General features: G+C 50.3%; 1 protein-coding gene across 2 annotated transcripts in view; it reads left to right on the top strand.

Annotated features, from left to right (window-relative positions):
• The window catches only part of Pip4k (phosphatidylinositol 5-phosphate 4-kinase), a gene marked incomplete in the record, with an annotated part of 113752 nt that overhangs the window by 69075 nt on the left and 20925 nt on the right, over nt 1–23752 (top strand).

Genomic DNA, 23752 nt, shown 5'->3' with positions numbered 1-23752 from the left:
GGATGGATGGATGGATGGATGGATGGATGGATGGATGGATGGATGGATGGATGGATGGATGGATGGATGGATGGATGGATGGATGGATGGATGGATGGATGGATGGATGGATGGATGGATGGATGGATGGATGGATGGATGGATGGATGGATGGATGGATGGATGGATGGATGGATGGATGGATGGATGGATGGATGGATGGATGGATGGATGGATGGATGGATGGATGGATGGATGGATGGATGGATGGATGGATGGATGGATGGATGGATGGATGGATGGATGGATGGATGGATGGATGGATGGATGGATGGATGGATGGATGGATGGATGGATGGATGGATGGATGGATGGATGGATGGATGGATGGATGGATGGATGGATGGATGGATGGATGGATGGATGGATGGATGGATGGATGGATGGATGGATGGATGGATGGATGGATGGATGGATGGATGGATGGATGGATGGATGGATGGATGGATGGATGGATGGATGGATGGATGGATGGATGGATGGATGGATGGATGGATGGATGGATGGATGGATGGATGGATGGATGGATGGATGGATGGATGGATGGATGGATGGATGGATGGATGGATGGATGGATGGATGGATGGATGGATGGATGGATGGATGGATGGATGGATGGATGGATGGATGGATGGATGGATGGATGGATGGATGGATGGATGGATGGATGGATGGATGGATGGATGGATGGATGGATGGATGGATGGATGGATGGATGGATGGATGGATGGATGGATGGATGGATGGATGGATGGATGGATGGATGGATGGATGGATGGATGGATGGATGGATGGATGGATGGATGGACGGACGGACGGACGGACGGACGGACGGACGGACGGACGGACGGATGTACAGACGGATAAATGGATGGGTTTGTGGATGGAGGGATGGTAGGGCTGAGCATCGATTAAAATTTTTAATCTAGTTAATCGGCAGGTAATTATCGAATTGGTTTGTCAGTTCATGGGGGTTACAGAAAGAATAAAAAAATAATACTACATTTCGCGTTCCAAGTTTCTTTTCTTGCTATAGAATTTCGTACACATTCCTGCATTTTAAAGCAATATTGTGTGTGGGTGTCCGTGTTGGCTAAACAGACACTCGGGTGGTACAGACGTTGCGCGAACAGACCTTTAACTGTCGCTATTTTTTTCGAAGGAGCGAGGTCGGCGCCTCTCGTCTTCGACTACATGCGGTTTCGATTCTAACCATGTTATTATAAGAACGGGTTGTTGATATGTATAGGCGATGCCCTCAAACATGCTTACGCAAAGTTTTGGGGGACTTGATATCTGGTGTACTCGCCTCAAGTGAGTCGAACCGATTAATTGATGAAAGAATTTATTCGCGAACAATGCATTTAATCGATTCATCGGTAGATTGATCGCTCAATCGCCCACCCCTAAGGATGGGTGGCATGGATAGTGGTAGCCCGAACAACAGGCATCCGACCCGCCGCGGTGGCTCAGTGGCTAAGGCGTTGCGCTGCTGAGCACGAGGTCGCGGGTTCGATTCCCGGCCGCGGCGGCCGCTTTTCTGATGGAGGCGAAAAGCAAAAACGCCCGTGTGTACGAGATTTCGGCGCACGATAAAGATCCCCAGGTGGTCAAAATTAATCCGGAGCCCTCCACTACGGCGCGCCTCATCGCCTGCGTTGCGTCGGCGCGTTAAACCCCACAATCAATCAATCAATCGAAGTGGTTACTAAACTAAAAATAAAAACAGCAGAACAAAGAATAACCAAATGGCGCTCTGTGGTCTAGCGCTACAGAACGACTCGCGTTCACCTTAGCGAAAATTCATTTTTTTTTATTTCACTTTGTCCACAACTAATTCCGACAATTCTGTGCCGTCATGAACTGCTAATCTTGACGGCCCTGCGACTGCTTTGTGACGTTAGAGCAAAGCAGGCAATTTGTGTAGAGATGTCTGGCTTTTAGCTACCACATTTGCAACACATTTGCAACCCGCTATCTCACGCGCACAGACGCAGTCAGGTAAATGCCCTTGTGCCCAGATCTCAGCGAACGCTAAAGATCCAAGGCGGCTTCAATCTACTGCGGCGCACCTCATGAGCCAGGCGTAACTGGCGCGAACCCAGATTTGAATGTCGCAGACAGAAGTGCGCTCACGCAAATGCGCAGTTGGTATGCATGTACAGTGCTTGTAAGCGTGGCACAGTGCGTGAAGGAAGGATAGTCATTGTGTCAGTTAGTGGTGCACTCCATCTTGGAAAGAGAACGCAAAATATATATATATATATATTCAGTGGTACATCTGCGCGTGTACCGGAGCGTATCAGCTCAGGCGAGAAATGGAGTAACCCTGGGCCGCGGCAAATAAATCTGTGCTGCGTGCGAGAGAGAATCACTTTGTTCGCTTACTCTGCGTCAAGTCGAGCTCCACACCAGAGTGTGCGCGGTGCCTTGTTCCTCCCGTGCTGCACGCAATTGGTGAGGTGAAGTCTACGTGCGTAGCGGGCGTACTGTGCGTTGTTGTTCACTGTTCCAGTTTTTTGTTTTCGTGTGTGGGGGGAGGGGGTGCTCTTTTTTTCCCTTTCCCTCTCTACTCGAATGAGGATTCCCGACCCCGTGCTTGCGCGCTTGGCCGCCCCGTCGGAACACCGGGCTTGTTCCGAAACTTTTTTTTTTTTTTTTTTGTTACGGCCGCGGGGCTTTTATTAGGCGAGCCCAGCGATCATGAGTGCCGCCGAGGCCGATGTGGAGAGGCAGCTCTTGCGATTCTCCGCCCCGTTCGTGGCCGTAAAAATGAGGCACGCTCTCGAATTTCTCTTTCCAATCTCTTCTTTTCCAATGCCGGGGGCGTCGTTTAGCTGATCTCCGCCGATATCTCTAAATGCTGGAAGCGCCGTTACTCGGCAGTTGTTCGTCGAAATGTTTTTGTTTTGTTTTGTTTCCGCGCCTTCTTCGTGGAGCTGGAAGCGTTCTTGGGGTGCTCGGGAAATATTTGGCTTGTGTGTCGAGGATTAAGGGCAGTTGCTGTATAATTTTCCTTTGTCGCCGCCGCGCGGCTGCGTTTGACGGCTAAATTGTTTTTCATTTGCCAGAAAGATATACATCTGCGCCTGCTTCTTCTGTCTTTGCATCGCGGGGGGTTTGAAACAACCCGCGCACCGAGTGTAGAATGCGGGGGGGTGGTAACGGGGTGGTCGGGATATGCGACGTCACAGCGTGACGTCAAAATAGCGCCGCGCGTACACACTGTAGGCGCATTCCGCTGATGGCGCCGACTGCTGTCAAAATATTGACTGCTGCAAAGCTGTATACATTCCGCCGACGGGTGTTCAGTCTCTTCCCATTGTTTACAAACATTCAGAGCTATTTCTTTACCGAGGCCTATGTGTGTATTTGAAGTGGGGTGGTGATCCCCCTCGTCGCATCTCGTAAACGAGGGGTGTATGCTGAGTCAAGGATGAGCAAATGCACCGCCCTTAGAATGGAGCGCTTGGCTTCTGCAAATTTACCCCACTGCAACTAACCACTGCAGCAAATTAGGTAGTCCTTTGAAAAATCATTTCTTGATTGATTGATTGTAGGGTTTAACGCGCCGACGCGACGCAGGCGATTTTTTCACGATACCGGTAGTTTATTTCAGTAGATGGTATACTGTTCGGGACTTTAAAAGGGAGAAATATCCCTGTCGTTGGGAAGGAGGCATCATTGGTGGAACAGCTGCGCCATTTGCGTCATTGAGCGCCTATAACATACCTGCGCCATCCATCCTGCGCCGAACCACTCCTATTGCGCCAAGCTCGTTTTTCAGCGCCGCCCTGCGTCACAGCGCCCGAATTGAGCCGCGAGATATGACCGCCTTGATGCCCTTTTCCGAAAGCTTGGCTAAATATCGTGTTTTAGGTGTCAAGGTGGTTATGGTTTCGGTTTTATCAATGCTATGAACGGCTGCAGTCACTAGGCGTCTTCCCCGCCCTCGCTTTGGTTTTATTTGCGCCGAATTGGTACTTTTTTTTTTTTTGCCGGTGCCTGCCGCTGCACCACAAGCACTGGAAAATGACCAAAAATAAGTGAAATGTATTTGTGTCACATTCCAAACAGATAGAAAACAGAATAATAGTCTCATGAAAGGCTGTAGTTTGTTGGAGATGAGCTTCAATTCAGTCGGACATTTTTGATGAGTGTAGCTGCATGTATTGAACGAACAGGGTCATGGCCGCTTTGCCCTGGTAGGTTAATTCGGTTCGCCTTAGTTGTGAGGTAATTACTAATTTTCGCCTGTGAACTTTGGGGTGAGCTTTGCTTATGTGGAGGATGGTACGCGTGCTCGTAACGTGGTCTATACGGCGTGCGTTCGTCGACTGTCGCAACGGCGTGATGGGCGGAGGCAAGGCTATGTTCTGCTTCGCATGCCCTGAAACCGCAGTTCGATAGAAAAAACACAAGCGAAACTCTTATTTTACGTCATGCCGCCGTGAGTTCGCTTAACGCTGCCGTTTACTAGACACAAAGCGAGGCCGTTTATCTGATCCCGTTACTCTGCGCCACCCTTTGAGCGGTGATAACGCGGTGCACTCTTTGGGGCCGAAAAAAGATAACTCTGCATATTGTAAATTTTCAGATATAGTATGAGAACGGCGTTCCTGGTTCGGAGTAGGTTGTAGTGCATGGTAGAACGCCTGATATGATACAGTAGATAGAGGGCTGACCCAGTTCCCGGTGACAGCCTCCTTTCAAACGCGTTTTCTGGCTGCTCCACGCCTGCTACAGAGGGCAATTTTGCCTGCTACCTGCTACCAAACCTATGTACCCTGTTCCACCCCTGAAGCATACCTCTTCGTTTTAACCCTGTCACCGAGATCCAACTGTGCATGAGTTTATAATTTGGTCCAGAATATCACGCGGAGCACAGTAGGCATTGTATCGCGACATTGTGTCCCTGTTTCTTATTGCGGCGCAACGGCTGGCTCGTCGCTGTGTTTCCGTTGCCGTAGCGTGATTATTAAACTTTGGGTCATGGTGTCCTCCTCCTATTCTTTTGTGTTCTCTTTAGAAATGCAACTTCGTGAGCAGGCACAAATTCCTTACTCTAACTCGCCTCCTAAATTAACGGAACAGTGATGTAAGATTTCTTTTTGCGCATCGCACGTCTTAGCAAAAACCGTTTGCGGTTAGTCGGGCTCCTTATACCGTGGAGATACTAGAAAGTTTTAGCAGAGCGGAAAACCGGTCCCGGTACGGTACCCGGTAAGTAGTCGGCGCTACTGCGCGTGCGCAGGGGCTTCAAGACTGGTTGTGCGCATGCCTACGTGTACCGGGTACCGTACCGGGACCGGTTCTACGCTCTGCTATAACTCTGTATTGATTTTGTTCGCTAAATAAAGCGCGTTGCTATCGTGACCAAGAACTTGCAGCCTTGTAATGTACAAGCGAATCTTTTGGGGGCTACAGAATCGAACTTTCTTCATTCCGGATTTTAATGAAGCGCTTACCATCGATTTCCACTTAACTGTCCAGTCTCAAGTTGCCTCGTTTGGTTTAGCGGGGAATTGCAATTCGACAATCGATGTTATCCGCGCGGTGCTGCGCAAATGTGGTGGGAGGCGCGTCGAAGCGGGGGTACGCAAAATAAGCTCGATCGTCGAGGATTGAAGGGGGCCATCAAGACAAAGTACAAGTTTGTTGGTATCCGCCGCGGTGGCTCCGTGTCTAAGGCGTTGTGCTGCTGAGCGCGATGAGGCGGGTTCGACTCCCGGCTGCGGCGGCCGCTTTTCTGATGGAGGCGAAAAGCAAGAACACCCGTGCGCACGAGATTTTGGCGCGCGTTAAAGATCCCCAGAGGGTCAAAATTAATCCGGAGTCCTCCACTACGGCGCGCCTCATCGCCTGCGTTGCGTCGGCGTGTTTAACCCTACAATCAATCAATCAATCAATCAATCAATCAATCAATCAATCAAAAATACGTTTGTTTCGTTAGAACGACTGTCTTGTCCCGATAACAACAGTACCAGTTTTGTCGCAAACTTCAAGCAAATGACAGGGTTAATATCATCTCTTAACAGATGAACAAGTGGCGACTCCCCAGCCGAATTCCGGCGATTTTTCTATGACGTCACAGAACCTTGTTTTTGCGGTAGTCGGCCGCCGATTAAATCACTGTCAAGACGCCTGACTGGGTGATCGCAGCGGGGCCTCTGGTTCTGTTTGAACGCGTCACTTCAGTGCTAACGTGCAATTAAACACTGATAACTGTTTCTAATCTTGGCTCGTATTAGATCACTCCTGCCCATAAAGTATGAAAGCTTTTCAATATTGCATTTTTCCGGGTAAAAAACGTCTTTTGCGGCTGGAATAGAGCTGAGTGAATTGCCAAAGGCTAGTTCTTTCAAAATGAGCAAGGTTGTATTTTGTGTTCAAAGCCCCTTTCAGGAAAGCGGTGATCACTGAAGGCTTTTGCATCGCTTTTGAGGCAACCTTAAGGGTCAACTGTAGCGCTATTAGAGAGAGAGAGAGAGAGAGAGAGAGAGAGAGAGAGAGAGAGAGAGAGCGCCTTTCATGAAATCTGAAGATGTAACGCTAGTGTATCCTGCACACTTGGTTGTAATTGTAATCGTCGGAAAAACATTCCTGCCAATCTTTTCCTCACATTAGCTATGTAACAACGAAAACAGAAGGAAGGGCGGCGTGCGACTCGTGAGATAACTCGCCCGCACACGGCGTGTGACCCTGTGACTCTCGTTTGCTGGTGACGATAGAACGCATCTTGAAATAGTTTTGTGGCCTTGCTCCGTGGACTCATTGCGCCTCAAGCGAGACCTAACGCGGATGAGCCGATCAGCGAATGGTTGCAGAGCAAAAAACAGGTTGCAAAACCAAATGTGTAGGCGACGAAAGGGCACATTGCGCCATCTGGCGAGTGGCTCTCGCAACAGCACGAGTGCTTTAAGTCGAAATAATGTGAACTCGTCGCGCCGGATGTTTCCTCAAGAGGCAGTCAAGGTTCAGTTGAGTACAGGCATAGCCGTAACGAAGCTCATGACGAGACGTATGGTTATTACACTGTGAAACGGCCTGCTAGGCTTTAGTAAAGTTTGATACCCATTTAAACTGATGTTTTTTTTTTTTTTTTTTTCCTACGGCGTCGGGCTGCTCCGCCAAAAGGCCCATGAAGTGGTGCGGCAGTAACAGGCTTACACCGCATGGATACAGGGAACCCATCATCTTTTCATCCGCTAAGCGATGTAAGACTTTATCCGTGATGGGGTCATTTTCATGTTCATCTCTGCAAGTTTCCTCATCAACTCATGCACCGTCATCTATGTCCTGCGGCAAACTAAACGCTCGAAAAAAGAAGAGTGTAGCGAGATATAAACCCAATCTTTCGAATAAAGCAGGCAGGGTTGTGTCCTGTCGCGATGATTTGGCAGCGAACTTTGCCGGTCAACACTTTTTCCATGCTGTATCACGTTGCATCGTCCATGCGTCCATATACAAAAGCCGCGACTTGTCACAGCGCCACGAAGTTCATTTCACCGCGATGCACACTTATGGCCGCACTGCCGATCCGCTTGGCCGTATACCCTGCGGCGGTGAGCGAGAGCTGGTGAGCAGCCGCCGTACCTGCGCGTGCGGTCGGAAGCTGACCCATTTGTCTTCGTATAAAGTCGCTCCAACCGACGGTCCGGCCTGCTGGTCAGACCTCCCAAGCGTACACATTTCGCCGCTGCGCTCGTTTAAAAAAAAAAGCGAGCCTTTCCCGCGCTTTTCGTTCCTTTGTTTTCATCATTAATCGTTCTTCTGCAGTATGTGTCGTCATATCGGCGCTTCTTTGTATTATTCTTTGCCACTTTCTGTTGTCGTATACTTTCCACTCCGTTCATTAATCTTCCGTTCGTGCGGCATTTTGCGGCGGTCGAGGTAAGCTTCGCCTAGCCTGTGATCCCCGGCACTTCTCATAGACCTCCCCCTCTTTTTTTTTTTTTTCGTTTCTTCCCTAGCAGCCCCCATTTTGTTGCTATGGGGGAATGCCTGAATAGGAGCGCCGTAGGGGTGATTATTCGATGGTCCTTTGCTGGGCCGTCGCGCAGTTTTAGGTCGGTAATTTTGTATGGCTCAGCTATACAAAAGAAGAGAAAAGCCCAGCGCTCTATAATATATCGCGTATCCGCGACAGAGGCGTTAGAAGAAAAAAAAGAGGGGAGGGGGGTGGGGGCAAAATTTTAAGTGCCGGTTCACTGTTATACGCCGGGACTGTAGTATCGATCTTGACGTTATTGACCACGATGTTCGCAGACAAGCAAGGACGAGAATGATGGCACTTGCGATTACAGACGCACCGCTGGGTGCGTGTAAGCGGATACTATATGGCGCTCTGCAAATGAGCGTCGGCTCGCGGATTAACGGACTGCTCAATCGATTAAAAAAAAAAAGTTAAAACTGCTTGGAATTAGGCCTCGTTTCTTAGGGAAGCTCCGACAAAGAAGTAACTAAATGAGTTGAAAACACAATTGGGCAAATTTTCCGCTGAATGGAATTCGAACGGGGGCGCTGCGGAATTCCAGATGAACGCGGGGAAAACCCTTGAACCACTACAGACCTACGGTTCTGGCTGACTATAAACTAAACCCAATGAATGGCTTGTGGCCTCCGACTTCGAGCCTTGTGTTAGAGATCTGGTTGATTGTAGGGTTTAATGTGCCGACGCAACGCAGGCGATGAGGCGCGCCGTAGTGGAGGGCTCCGGATTAATTTTGACCACCTGGGGATATTTAACGTGCGCCGAAATTTCGTACACACGGGCGTTTTTGCTTTTCGCCTCCATCAGAAAACCGGCTGCCGCGGCCGGGAATCTGCGTCCTCGTGCTCAGCAGCACAGCGCCTTAAGCCCGTTCTACATGGAGCGAATTTCGCCTGCGAATCCGCTGGAACGAACATTCGCACTTGCGAAGTTCGCAATGCCTGGAATTATCGTCTCATGGGGCCTGCGAACGCCGCGATTTTCGCATTTCAGATGCGCCTTGTTTGCAGACTGAATTAAGTTTGCCACCAGCAAAGGTTGTTGTGATTTTAACAACGGTGGTTTTATTTTACTTTCTTGGCAAGTTGTTTTTGACTGGTTTGCGGTAAATATAAGTTTATTAGCGGTTTTATATAAGAATCGCCAATTTTTTTATCAATATACGCACACACAGCAGAGAAGACACGTTTTGGTGTGCCCGCGCTTTTGTCGCGCTCATACAAGCAACGCCATCTGGTTTCCAAGCGTGCAAGTGGTGCCGAGCTGTGCTCCTATTGGCCGCAGGTCCGGCCCCTCTACGCCGCACACGCCGCACGAGCGGCGTTTGCTCGACCGCTTCAAATGTTTGGCACTTTGCCGCAGCAACGAAAAAAGGTGGTTTTGCCGCACGAGCGGCGCCGCATCAGAGAATTCGCAGGCGAAATCGCTCCATGTAGTACGGGCTTTAGCCACTGAGCCATCGCGGCGGGTTTGTGTTAGAGATCAACTACAGGAAAACTGCACGTCGGTTGAGGCGTGGGCATTTACAGATGGCTTTCGCGAGATTTGGGCTCGGCAATCGTGCGCACTTTTTTCCCTGCGATTGCATTTTCGCATTTGATCCCGTATTTTAGGTGAGAAGTTGTGACCCCAGCGATGCGGGAATACGGGCGAGAAGTCTCCCATCGCGTGCGGTAGCATCGGAGGAACCTTGCCGCGTATCGTGCGTGCGTTGAGTGCAGCTCGCGTTTGCGTAGCGGCCCTGCGCAAGCACAGTGGTATCGCCCTGCGCAGACAGCGCAGTCGTGACGCCGCCGCCGTGTCCCGCATAGAAGAATGCTCGAGTCCGCGCTTTCCCATCAGCCGAATACCGTTAGGTCGCGACGTGAGCCGTGTACTTGTTCCGCCGCGAAAGATGGATGCGCCGTGGCTCCCTCTGTTCGGCCGCCCGCGCGTTTCCGTATAGGCCAGGGGTCGAGACTCAAGTCCTGCTGGGCGTGTTTGTGTACCTGCTCTGGAATCAGTGCGCCGCTGATCGGATTTCTTTCTCCGGGCCGGGCTCGGCGTCTGTGTGTGTACACACAGCGCGTGGCGGGGGAGGAGGCGGCATCTCAATCCGATTTGTCGCCTCGGAAAGAAACGGGAGTTTCGCCGCGAAGCCATGTATTATTCCTGTCGCGGAAACTTCGTGCGCGCTGCGTGCGCTTCGCTTGCGTAACAAAGACTCCTCTGGTTTCGATGCGTCGTGTGCGTATTGCTTTTTTTTTTACTCGTCCTCACCCTTTGACGTTTTGTTTTGTTTCCCTCGCCGCTATTTTATAGCTTTCGCGCTATTGCGGACCAAACCCCGCTTCGCAGGGTGCCGAGACCGAGGTATACGCTTTAGCGCCGCCTGTTCGTTGTGCTATACGCCTCGAGATTCGCGATCGCTGCGCCGCCTGCCGCCGCTTCTCCGCGGCGTTTGCGGGATTAGCGCTGCGTGGCTGATAGGTGGTCATGCAGTGTTTTGGTTTTCTTTCGCTTCTCTTTGCCTTTTCGCGCTCTAAACAACTTGTTATGGTGACGTCTGTAAGCTAACTGCACGTTTAGGGCACTTAAAAAAAACAGCTGCGTCTTGGTAGAGCGCTCTAACGCCAACAAGAGCTACCCGGGGAGGCGGTTCTGCGCGCTTCTTGGCCGCTCTTGCGGGCGTCGGCGATGGCAGCAGCATATCACCGCTGTCACCTTCGAACACGTCAGCACAAGTGAATTCTATTTATTGTCGTCTCGTTTAGACCTGATATTGGCACTGTAAAAGGTTGGTTCGTTACCCAATAGCTGACAAAAACTTGTGCCTTTTATGGGAATATAAGCCACGCGAAAATATTAAGTACGGAAAAGAAAATGTTAAGTCAGATATGTGCCCACTCATGCCTTATAGTAAGAACCAAGGTATATGTTAATGAAACCACGGGAAAATGAATGGTCTGCAAGTAAGGAATAAATAGAATAGTACGGGAATAAAAAAAAAAAAAACGAGTGCAGCTTCTGAAATGCTAAAGACGTTTGTTTGAGCAAGGTAGTATTCACCAGACCAACTAGATGCGAAATGCACTGATATTTCGCTAGACATAGGCGGGTGGGGGGGGGGGGGGGGGGGATGAGGAGGAGGACGCTCAACTATCGTTGTTTACAAATGCGGAGCGAAATCAACGAATGAACGTTTTAGTAATCACACACACAAGCTGCGTGTTCACTTTTCGTTTGTTTTTCGCCTTGAAAAACGGCTGATCACTCGGCGGACTCATTTTTTGAAGAATACTGGGTAGGCAGTTCACAAGCGATACGAGGTGTCGTTGGAAGAGTTGATTGATTGATTGCAGGGTTTAACGCGCCGACGCAACGGAGACGATGAGGCACGCCGTAGTGGAGGGCTCCGGATTAATTTTGACCACCTAGAGCCTTAACGCGCGCCAAAATCTCGTACACACGGGCTCGTTGGAAGAGTGTCGTATCTGATAAGGGTCTCTGATTTCGGTTTATGCTAGATTCTGCAGTCTCCCTGTGTCATGACTCATATGACGGTGTTTCGAAGAAGAGTTTGGTCACGGACGCGGATTACTCTTTAAACCCATCTTCGCGCTTCTCGTGGAGGATAAATGTAACAGATGAATCTTTGCGAGCGCTCACCTCGCTCGGGACAAGACGACCCAGCAATAAATTTGTCGTCGTGTGCTGACTCCGAAGTGTAATTTTGCATTATCCACCGTACTTCTTTGGTACAATGTTTGTGAAATTTATGCCGCATTAGCTTGTTCATGGTACTGATCAATATCTGATATGTGATATTGGCAGGCGTAACTTGCGTGCTGTCAGGTATGAGTGCTCCGATAGATTATGTAAGTGCACAAAGTCGATTTACATCATAGTGTGTATGGCCGCAACATGACCATCGGAGGAAAGACTGCTTACGGAGACACAGTCACTAAATTTCAGGGCAGCGGAATTGCAATCAGCTGCATGCAAATGCTGGCTTCGGGACGCCGGCCTGTGACACACGCCTGGCGCTCATATAGATCTCACTAATATCGCGTCATAAACGTTTATACTCTCGTGAACATACCACGCTTGCAAACAGAGTGCCTGCTCCACGTTATTCGGTATTTCGAACGCGGACAAACGGTAAATCGCTGTCTTGAACGAGCCCCAAAAGCAACGGCGACAGGGGGGAGCGGGCCGGGGACTCCCGCGCCTGCTTTCGAAACGGGCCGCTAGGGGGATTTCAGTGGCGCCCCTACAGGCCGCGCTCGAGGCGTATAGCGCTGGACGTGAGCGCGTTAAAACAATGCATCGGGCAAAGTACAATGGTTTGTACTTTTCCCGGAGCTTCAACGCTTTAAGGCTTGACTTTGGGCTAGTTGGATATGCATGACACCTTGAAAAACAGCGCAAAAACACGGACGTAGAGAGGTTACACAGACACGAGCGCTGACGAACAACTGGTGAAATTTTATTAAAGTTGGCAATAAATAGAGAAAAGAAAGCAATCATACGCCAGTACAAACGAGATAAATATACAGCTTAAAAGCGGAGTCGGGAGTAAAAGTTGATAAAACACACACAAATTTCCTTTTATCCGGCCAGATAAGCAATCTCGCGCTCAAACAGTGCCACGGATGGCGAACTCACGCAATCCTTCCCCTTAGTGGCTATGACTGAAGCCTCAAAGATTTCGCGGGATCGGGCATCACGATACCGTTTTAAGATGCGGGTTTCGTTGAGCTTGGGGTAGCAATCTTTGCAATTCTTGCAGTGTAAGGCCAGATTGCTACCAGTTCCTGTGCGCATGTTATTTGCATGCTCACGAAGACGGTCGTTTACGCACCTTCCACTCTGGCCCACGTATACTCGCCCGCACTTCAGTGGGATCTCGTATACTATGCATTCCACGCATTTGACATACTGTTTATCATGTTTCTTCCCACAAGCAGCCCTGGGAGCCTTTTTGTCATTCACCATGGCACACAATGTGGCTAGTTTGTTGGGCGCTGAAAAGACTGTCCGCACTCCTGCCTTGTCTCCTATCTTCTTCAGGGGGTGCGACACGGCGTGGACGTATGGGATGACGTTAAGGCGGCCCCTGGCATTCTCTTGCGACCTTATCGTAGCCCCGCTGGTGTTCACCCGTTTCAAAACGGTTTCCGCCGAGCTGCGCAGCAATGGCGTAGGATACCCTGCCAAATTGAGTCTGCTGACCTGATGGTCCAAGCTCCGCGTCATCATGTGACGGCAGGACCTAGTCACTGCGTTTTGGATGGCTGCCACGGCTATCCCACGTTTTACAATCTTCGAGTGTGCCGAACTGAACGGTAGGAGTCCTTTTTGTGAACGCGGGGAATATTGCCAGCACACATGACTGCCGAAGGTCAATTCCATGTCAAGGAAACGCAGCTTCTTGTCTTCTGGCCTCTCGCTCGTTAATGTGAATGTCGTCAGCCAAGTTCCAGGACGGGTGCGTTCGGATCTGCGGGTAGCGTCAACAGTAACCGAGGTTGTATGGAAAGGGATGCTGGCCAAGCTTCCAAGAAAGGAACGCGGAAAGAAGCAAAAACAGAAGATCCACCTGCTGGGGGTCTTAAAACGGTATCGTGATGCCCGATCCCGCGAAATCTTTGAGGCTTCAGTCATAGCCACTAAGGGGAAGGATTGCGTGAGTTCGCCATCCGTGGCACTGTTTGAGCGCGAGATTGCTTATCTGGCCGGATAAAAGGAACTTTGTGTGTGTTTTATCAACTTTTACTCCCGACTCCGCTTTTAAGCTGTATATTTATCTCGTTTGTACTGGCGTATGATTGCTTTCTTTTCTCTATTTATTGCCAACTTTAATAAAATTTCACCAGTTGTTCGTCAGCGCTCGTGTCTGTGTAACCTCTCTACGTCCGTGTTTTTGCGCTGTTTTTCAAGGTGTCTTCAACGCTTATCTGCACCTCGTCACAAGGGGGCGGAATGGTAATCTCGCTCTTTGTGAGGGGTAATACCCTGCAACGAACGCACCAGCAATAGAAAGGTCACCGCAGTGCGTTTGAATACGCCGAAAAACAAGAGGCGCCGTATTATTTAAAACATCGCCGGACGCCCGGAACAGCATTGTGAAGACTTCGGAGGTGACAACTTCGGGACAACTTGCCTCGGTAGCACGATGGGCGATCACTCCATCGATTGGCATTGTCGTCACAGCGATGGACACCGTCTGTTTCGTCGTGGCAGGGCTGCACCGCGGGCCGTTGTCTCGCCCCAGCGCTGGCGCCATTTCGTTTCGTATACGGTACAGAAGTGAAAGTACTTATCGCCATCTACACGGAATTCGCTTTCAGCACTGCGACATTCTTTTGGACTGCTAAAGACGACCCGGCATTCGAACTTTGTGGCTTCAAGGTAGTCTTTGGTTCCGTTTGCAACGGCCTGGGTTCGAACCCTTGGAGTCCTTTATTTAGTCCGTGTGATTTTTGTGTAAAAGTGTTCTAAATAAATGCATGTACCCGTTTAAATGACAGTGATCCAGTATGTTCTAGTAGATTGCTTTAGGCGCACTGTGCAGCCACTCACCATGTTAGTTAACGCTTTGCGTCGTGCAGGGAGAAGGGCGGCTTCCGTACGGTTGACGAAACGGAGAGTGGCTGCGTGATTCAGTTTCTCTCCGTGGCTGGACGTGTTAAATAATCGCGGAGGCTCCTCGGAGCGTTCGTCGTGCACGGGGCTGGCCGAGTGCCACTCTTTGGACACGTGGTTGCCGCTTACAAGGCCGCGACGCCAAAACGGTGCACGCAATGGTGACTCGGTGCGTGGCGGGCGACATGGCTGCTTCCCGTCAGCGGCCGCCCGCGGGCCTCGTGATTCGAATGGGAGCGCGCGGAAGATCTCGCTCTTCCTGCACTCGCGTGACGCGCAAGCGCGCGGGTGCGGCAAGAGGGTGCGGCCGCGTTGTGTGACGCAGAAAAGGCTTTACGGCTGGGAATCGAGACCGATACCGTGTTTATTCAGATATGGGCTGCCTCCTTTTATTTTAACAGCGTAGCTGTTTATGTCTTTACGGCTGCCGTGCAGCTTTACTTTGAAACTCAGCCCAGCCGAGCGGACGTGAGCGTGCGTGTCGTGAGGAGCGCCCGGCGTCGTCCGGGCTTGCGCGTGGGCTCGCGCCACGTGAGGAGCTCGCAAAAAAATCGAGAAATAATACCGAACGCACGTGAGCGTGCGCCTCGTGTGGAGCGCCCGGCGTCGGCCAGCTCGACCTGCGAGAACAGTCTGCCCAGCGTTCGTGGCGCAATCTCTCGCATGCTCTTTGCTCGCCAGTTAACGTGCGTTCACGCCTTAAGTGGAGAGCACAGACGCCGAGTTCGCGAAGACAGTTGCCGCGGGTTCTAGCGCGGGAGAGATTTTGCAAGGCTGCGGACAAAACGATCCGGGCCTGCCAGTCATGGAGAATTTTCAGCGGCAAGTTTGGAAATCCACTCGAGGTGTAACATCCGCATCTTCGACGAAGGGAGAGGGGCCGCCAGCTCTGCTGTTTCTCCAGCCTTGCACCAGTAGTACTTGCAAGCTGCGCCAATTTTTTTGACTAAATAGTGTTCATGGCGGACAAGAGTATTTAGCTTACCGATCGAACTCCCTCCACCCGCCGCCAACATGAACTGTCTCACTTTTTGAAATCACTTTGGGGCGAATGTCGCACGCGCGCCGTCCATAGGCTCTTCGTACGGAGAACTGCGACGACTGATTTAGAGCGCTCTCCGCGGTGCGAGAAATATATCGGGGACCCCGTCTACCTGCGGTGCCCTCGACAGGTGACTGTGCGTTCGATGCAAATTTAGAATGTCGCCTTCGACACCGGTCCTTGGCATACATCGCCTAAGCTTGGTTACCTGCGCTGCCACATCTTACACCTCCATGCCGTCAGGCGAACTTCCGTATTACGTATATAGAGAGAACGAGGACACGGATTATTCCGTGCGCGTATTAACTTTAATTGTCGGTGCACACTCGGACTGTCGTAAATGCTGCCAACTTGGATTAAAGCGTCATTTCCCGATGTACTTGGCCACAGAACGCGTCTAAATCGGGCGCAGCCGTCTATGGTCTATATTCCCCCCCCCCCCCCCCCCCCCGCTGTGTCGAAAGCTTTGTGTCGTGACATGTCCAGGTGTACGTCTACGCCTTGCCGCCCACATATATGTATATAAGCCGCTTTGCCCGCATTTAAAGACCGTTTCGGCGGAATCGGTGGCGTGCGATCGAGATCGGCGGAAAGGGCCTTGAATCCACCCACGGCCAACGCCCAACGCCATCGGCACCGTGGCGCTGCGCCGAGTCTCCTCCGCGCCTGTGGAAGTACATCCGTCATCTGTCGTGACACGGGCCTGTCATTTCCGAACTTCTGAGATGAAACCTTGACCGAGCGAAATCCCGCACGTCGCGGGTGTCTGCTCTACCTGCTTCGCCGTTTCCCAGTATCGCGTATCTTTCCCTTTTGTATTTTCTTATTCCCTGTTATTTCCTAGTCGCGAGTTTGTTGTGTGCCGCACTGCCGTGTACCGTTGCACCGCCCGTTTTCGTATTTGTCTATGCGTGCACACGGCTGTGGCCCGCAGGCGAGCGCCTTATCTCTCTCTTTTATTGTTCTTTTTCGGCTTCCGCTTCTCCACACTGTGTCATTCCCGGCACGCCTTTTTTCATCATTTAGTACATGTAGGTCTGTCCACTTTGGAGTACTCAAATATTGCTTAGTTGGACAGCTGTGACGCTGATAAATGGAAGAAGGCACCATACGGAGCGAAGCTGTGTGCCTGCGTGTGCGTGCACGTGGTGTGTGAGTGAAGGAGTGAGTGAGTGAGAGCGCGCGCGCGTGCGAGTAAATCCACCTAAAGCGAATTTGAGAAACAAGGGGAAGTTTGTTACTGGGCCTAGATGCAACGTAGTCAAGGCTATTATATGATATGCTTTACATGTCAGCTAGGGGAAGTTTACAGCCACAATAAAAATTATGCGGTGAAATAGAGCAATATTGGGATGATAAGTTTTGATTTTAGTCGTATAGAATTGAAACAGTCAAGTTGATGCGGCATTCTTATGAAAACTATAAATTTGCTTTCAAGAAGGGTACGTGCGATTGAGTTTTGTCGGGAAAGGCATTACAGGTATGCAACAGGGCTTCAAGAACCGCAGAGCTATACGTGAAGAACAGGTGAGTCTTCTTGGCAGCATTACTTGGCAGCATTAGCAGCTCTTTTCGAATTCTTCGGTAGGATAATTTTCTTGAGGCGCCTGACGACACTCACGAGCTCTTCATTACGTTGCAATGAATTTCGAAAACGCTTCACAAGAAGGCTGCTGATTTCTTCTTCACCTTAATGGAGTGGTTCGTATCCTCAGGAGGGGGGGGGGGAGGGGGGGGGGTGAGGGGGTCGACGGAAGTGGTGTGGGATGGGGGGGGGGGCGACGACGTCGACGTCTGGGGACATATATTTCGTGGATATCGTAACTCTCTCGTCTGAATTCACGGTAACCCAGCTCTGAAAAAAAAAAGCCATTCTGAAAACACCCACGAAACAGTCAGAACAGTCAAGCCAAAAGCAAACTCCCATTGGGCAAATGGATTTGGCTCATTTCGATATATATAGGGCCGTCTTCCCATGGCGTCCACACTTAGGCGCACTCCTGGGCGAACGGCCGTTGCTAATGCGGAACAAAGTGCCGCGCTGCCATTCCCACGCGTTGTATCTTTTTCCCGAAACCTTATTTTGTCCTATTGTCTTCTGCGTGTGCCATCTCTTCGAGAGCCTCCTGTGTCTCTCGGAGCCTCGCTGAAAGGGGGGTCGAGCGAGAGCCTAGATCTGCCCACCGGCGCGTGTCGTCCATCACTGTCGTCGCCCAAAGGTCTCGCCACCCGAACGCCTTGCCCCGCTTTTTCGGGTCAAATCGAACGTGCTCTGCGCCGGGCCGAGAAGTTGTGTCGCCAACCGTTGGCGGAGCCCCCGAAAACGCCGTGTGGCGACCTACGTGCGCTCACACTCTGATGAAACGCCAATTTAGGGAGCCCTCGCGGAGCGAGCATTGGTTGCGTAATTTACTTCGTCTCCGTGATGCATTTCAAGACGCTGAAGGTCTCGGGTCATAGCGGCAAAATTCAGAGTTGCGTCCATCTTGAAAATGTCTGTCTGGCGTCCATAACAACGTGGCGTGCCCTGACACGCTCGAAAATCCGGGTCTCCTGCTTTCAGCCAATCAGGGCTCGCTCACGAAGGTTACTTCGAGACTGACGTGGAATAGACAACACTCAGCATTCTACCCCTGGAGTGTCAGCCCCGTGCTGCCCGTCGAATGCCAGGGACGCCAATGCGGCGGTTCTCGGACAGCCCCCGGACTGCCCGAGGACCGTCTGGGGCAGTTAAATCGAGAAAGACCGAGGTGCCGTGCCAGGACGCGCTCAATTTGTGTGCACGACGAGGAGCTCTCCGGGTCTTCGGCATCGGCGGTCGTTTCAGTCGACTGCGCCGCCATGCGTCGTCGTCCAAGGTGGTGGCGGGACATGGCGCGCCGTGACTGCGCTAGACGACGTCGCGCCGTCGTGACAACTGTTCGCGTCAGCGGCGACCGCCGCGCGCGCGCCACCGAGGTCCTCCCGTGCGTCAGAGGAAAGAATCCCGGCGGTGCGGATGATTCCGCGTCGCTCGTCGCGAGCGTGTACATGTGCACTCCATGTCACGCAGGTGCACGGAATTTATTATTATTAATGCGCAGCATCCTTTGCCGAGCACCCCCGCAGCCAGGACCGTGTAACGCCCCGCGTTTCCGCAAAAATGCAGATTTGGCGGAAGTAACACCTTTAATCGTTATAATGGCGTAAATGGAGATAATTGGCCAAATAGAATATTGAAAAACCAAGAAATAAAAAAAACGATAAAAAGATTTTTACAATTATGATCTGACAAAATTATAACATGCATTTTATACATCTCCCCTTAAAACCGAAAAACAATAATAAGTTCGCGAAATGACATTGTAAATAAGTATAAAAATAACGTAAATGGACCAACTCTGCAGTACGTCTTGCATCTTCGAAAAAAGAAAAAAAACGTCATTAGCGAATTAGTCACCTCATAGCTATAAAAGAAATAAAATAAAACTTAAAAAGAATGAAATACTCCAACGTCTTTCGCACACTAGGCAAGCGGCATAAGAATGCTACTTGCCTAGAATGCTACTTGCCTAGATGCTACATAAGATTATTTTTGTTACAACAACACGCTGCAGCCATTTCTGAGTTTCCAGGGCAGACCTGAGCTGTGAAATTCTTTACGATTAAGCACCGCTCGAGCTGATTAGTGGTAGTCTGGCTTAATGGGGTGCAGTTAGAGTTCTGATTACTGAAAATTAGCGGAGCTTGCATTGTGAGTGAAAACAGCGCAGCTTTCTCGTTTTTCCGCTATCGGTGCAGTGGGATTCTCGGAGGTGATGCCCCATAGATATTGGTCGCCGAAGAACACGAAGAACGGCGAATAAATCAGAAAATCATGAATCATTCCACTCTGAAGGTGGACGACCCATGCGAGATTGTTTAGCACATGACATAGAAGAAACGATACAGAATTTTAATCAAAGGTACGAAGTTGTTTATTCCGTGCTAACTAATTGTGGCAAGTAAGCGAAACTCGGCGTAATAACAGTTTTCTTAGCGGCCAATTTTAGTATGATTTTTGTTGGGAAAGTTTCTTTAAGACGAGAGCGTTTACAGCATTCGCGGTAAGGCTGGCTTTGCCGCAAGGTTTCTCGAGCACATGAAAAATGCTGTTTGCTAATGAATGCAGCTTTATTATAGGAACGCATTGTAGTAGTGTACCCCTGGAATTCTACCTGCCGCGGTAGCCCAGTGGCTAAGGCGTTGTGCTGCTGAGCCCAAGGACGCGGGTTCGGTTCCCGGCCGCTTTTCTGATGGAGGTGAAAAGCGAAAACGCCCGTGTGTTCGAGATTTCGGCGCACGAAAAGGATCCCCAGGCGGTCGAAATTAATCCGGAGCCTTCCACTACGGCGCGCCTCATCGCCTGTGAAGCGTCGGCGTGTTAAACCCCACAATCAATCAATCAATCAATCAATCAATCAATCAATCAATCAATCAATCAATCAATCAATCAATCAATCAATCAATCAATCCATCAATCAATCAATCAACCCCTGAAATTTTGAGTCTCTGGGTCCAGCTTTTTGGCCTGGGCGTTGATATCACAGCTCAGCCAGTTTCGCTTGCATAACTACGGTTCTCGGTGACGGAGTCGGGCCCACCACCCACGTGCGCCGGGCAGTTGTTTGCGTTCATCCGTGGTACATCAGCAGGAGAGGAGAATGTTTGCTGCTTCCTCTTTTCTTTTCCTTTTTATTGCCTTCGCGAAAACCAGTGAACGAAACAGTTGGAGTACGGAAAAGAGGAATCTAGAGACGACAGAGGCGTGGGAGCGTAGTGCAGAGTTCGCGTTTCTTCGCGCCGGCGCGTGCGAATACAAGCAGCACTCGCGGCCGTTACACGGAAAAGTCATCTCGAGCGCGCGCCCTTTTTCCTCGCTCATCTCGACGCCCACCTCCTCTCTTTTGCTTCGTACCTTCTTCTTCTTTTCCGCACTTTTTCTTTTTCTCTCCGCGTTCTCCCTTTTTAATTCCCCGCCCGTGCGTAGTATACGCGCGCCTGCGTCGTCTCTTTGACGCAGAGAACAGGTTGCTGACGCTCCGCCGCTTCCATAAAAAGAACGCCCGTCGAAAGGTCGTCCCCTGCGGCGGCCGTGGAATAATGTTTACTACCCCATTGCCTCACGCTTCGCGCGATTGGTTTCCGAATTTTGTTTACACGACGTCTCGCGTATTCGCATTGATGGCAGCGAAGTTGTTGACGTTTGGAGTTCGAAAGCAGTCAGTCGTGTAGGCGTTCACGGATAAATGGAACACGAAGATCCACGCTATATCCGAGATTTCGCTTATAAATAATGGCGTACGTCCTTGGACTTGCATGGGAAACGCTGCTATCTTACGTCGTCGTCGTCGCAACTTATCCACGCAGCAATTTTATCGACATGTTTTGGTGGAGGCGGAAAACGAAAACGCCCACGCGCGTGGGGATTAGGGCGCACGTTTAATTAATCGTAGCGCTGTATTACGGCGCGCCTCATTGTACAGGGACCCTATATTCTCGACGCCGTAAATTCACCGTGAACTGTAAATTCACCGGAGGCTTTGTCTGAGTGGCTTTCACTTTTGGTCACGTGCTTCCTGTTGACAAAGCTGTTGTAGTACAGTGTAACTGTTGTGTGTGCTGTCCTCCTTTTTACGTTTCGTGGCGTTTACTGGCACCTGTTCTGACGTTTGCCTTATTGCTCTCTACTGAAAGCGCATAATTCTTGGCCGGGAATGAAAAAAAACTATATACGAAATGGAGCGAGCATGACAACGTAGGCCTGTCGTAGCGTTTCGCTGCCCTTATCGCGTCATACAACCGATGGTCACGGCCGTCTTTTATTGTAATCACGCCATAAACTTGTAACATAGCAGCAGACGAAAGCGTGGCGGTGGTGACGGCCGGGAAGGTGATAACGCAACAACGCTTGCATTGAAGCAGAGAGCTCAACTGTCACTAAAAGCGATTGAAATAAATGATTGATTGATTGATTGATTGATTGATTGATTGATTGATTGATTGATTGATTGATTGATTGATTGATTGATTGATTGATTGATTGATTGATTGATTGATTGATTGTAGGGTTTAACGCGCCGACGCAACGCAGGCGATGAGGCGCGCCGTAGCGGAGGGCTCCGATTAATTTTGACCACCTGGGGATCTTTAACGTGCGCCGAAATCTCGTACACACGGGCGTTTTTGCTTTTCACCTCCATCAGATAAGCGGCCGCCGCGGCCGCAATCGAACCCGTGACCTCGAGCTCAGCAGCGCAACGCCTTAGCCACTGAGCCATTGCGGCGGGTGAAATAAATGGATACGGTAAAAAACGTTGTGTGATGTTCTTTAGCTCAACGCCCGCCTTTCTCTCGCTTTCGGATCAACGCCTTATGGTGTACGCGAATTTTAACCTGGAGAAATGTGGTCCGCTTGCCAACCTAATGCTGACCTGGTTTTTATAATACATCTTTTGTGCGCAATATTTGATAGCTTGGTTGGGATTTTTATAAGCGAAGTGTACACTGCGTGTCGTCATAGCTATGCATGCATCACGTCACCGAGTGCTTACGTTATACGCAAAAAGCATGACAAATTCGCGGTGAATTAATGCAGTCGAGAATAGGGCTCTAGGTGCATTTTCGACGCGTAAAACCTACAAAATTTGAAATTTTCATGAAAATAAAATACGCATTCGGTCCTTATTTGCGTGATCTCGTTTCATTTGGCTGTGACTGTATGAGTACGCGTGTTTGTATACCTGATGGTGTACTGATGTTTCTTCTTTGGACGAGAAGGACAGGTGCAACGCCTTTGACGTTCAGGCTATTCTTCCTTTTTATTTGCGCAGTAAATCGAAGGTTGAGATTATTTATTAGATTGAGCATTTATTCAAACAACCTATGGATGCGCTGGATTGACTTGTTGCGGGTTCATGGAGACAAACTGAAAGTATCAGCTGCAGCTTCGCCGCATGCTGGTGAGATGGTGCTCGTGAAATCGGCCACATTGAGCAAGTGCAACTTCTTTTTCTTGGTGAAAAAGAAATAAATTATACGCGACGCCGTAATATGTCCAATATTTCAGTATAACCGGCTTTGGTTTGAGTGCCGGTGGCCGCATATTCCGCTTTTGGAGACGGTTCCGACGGCCTTTGGCCTGCGATACATACTCTAGGGTTCCCGCTTCCCGGTGTGATTTTGCGTTTCCTGTTTCGTGACTTGAGCGTGCCTGAATGGTGATTTTCGCAATGTAGCTGCGCCATTTCTGTTTACGGTCGTGTCTCTGGTTGCGCGCCGTATGGCATCACAAATGCCGCATTTGCCCGAAGAAAGTTCTTGCCCTCTGTCCGAAGACCGCGCCGCCGCCTTGTTTCGCCGTTATTGGATACCCGGGGGAGGGGGGCGAGATCTCTATCGTTCATGACAGCGTTGCGTTCAACCTACTCATTGAAACGGAAGGCTTGAAAACACGACGAAAGCTGCCTATCTCCGTCGGTTCTTCGAGTCGCGCTCTTGACGTCATGCTGGAGTCCGCTCGTGTTCGTCGGCGCGTTTTCTCACAAGCATATGCGCGGTCTCCTAGAAGAGCCCGCACGTCACGCTTGCGTCGAATCGCTGCGGTCCGTGAAATGGAGATGCGCTGGTCGTTGTACTTGTGTGTATTTTATGTACGCACTCGCTCGGCCAGTACGCCGGGTTCATCCGAGCCTCAAGCGACGGCTGCTCGAGTAGCGAAGTGTCTGCAGTGAACAGGCGGTGCGGGCTGTGCGTACACTGGCTCCGCCGTCTTCTCCAGAGCAATTATACAATCAGGGACAAGGCGTCTGTGAAGGATCCTGTTTAACGGAAGTCCGAGTCGGTCGCGTTATCCGAAGGTTCTGTGGTTGGATCCCGCCCGGGGCGTTAATTTTTAATTTGATTTATTTGCTGCCATTTATGAATTAATATTTTCACGCAAAAATTAGGCGAACATTTTCCTCTATGCCCACACTGGCATTCTTGGCGGGATTTTATTTGTATATATCTCCCCATTCCTGGTAGATTTCACC

Source organism: Haemaphysalis longicornis, unplaced genomic scaffold, assembly GCF_048455015.1.
Source record: "Haemaphysalis longicornis isolate Haplotype H1 unplaced genomic scaffold, Haemaphysalis longicornis Haplotype H1 scaffold_2, whole genome shotgun sequence".
NCBI lineage: Eukaryota > Metazoa > Arthropoda > Arachnida > Ixodida > Ixodidae > Haemaphysalis > Haemaphysalis longicornis.
Note: the sequence above shows the minus strand (reverse complement) of the source record. Positions and strands in the feature narration are given on the sequence as shown.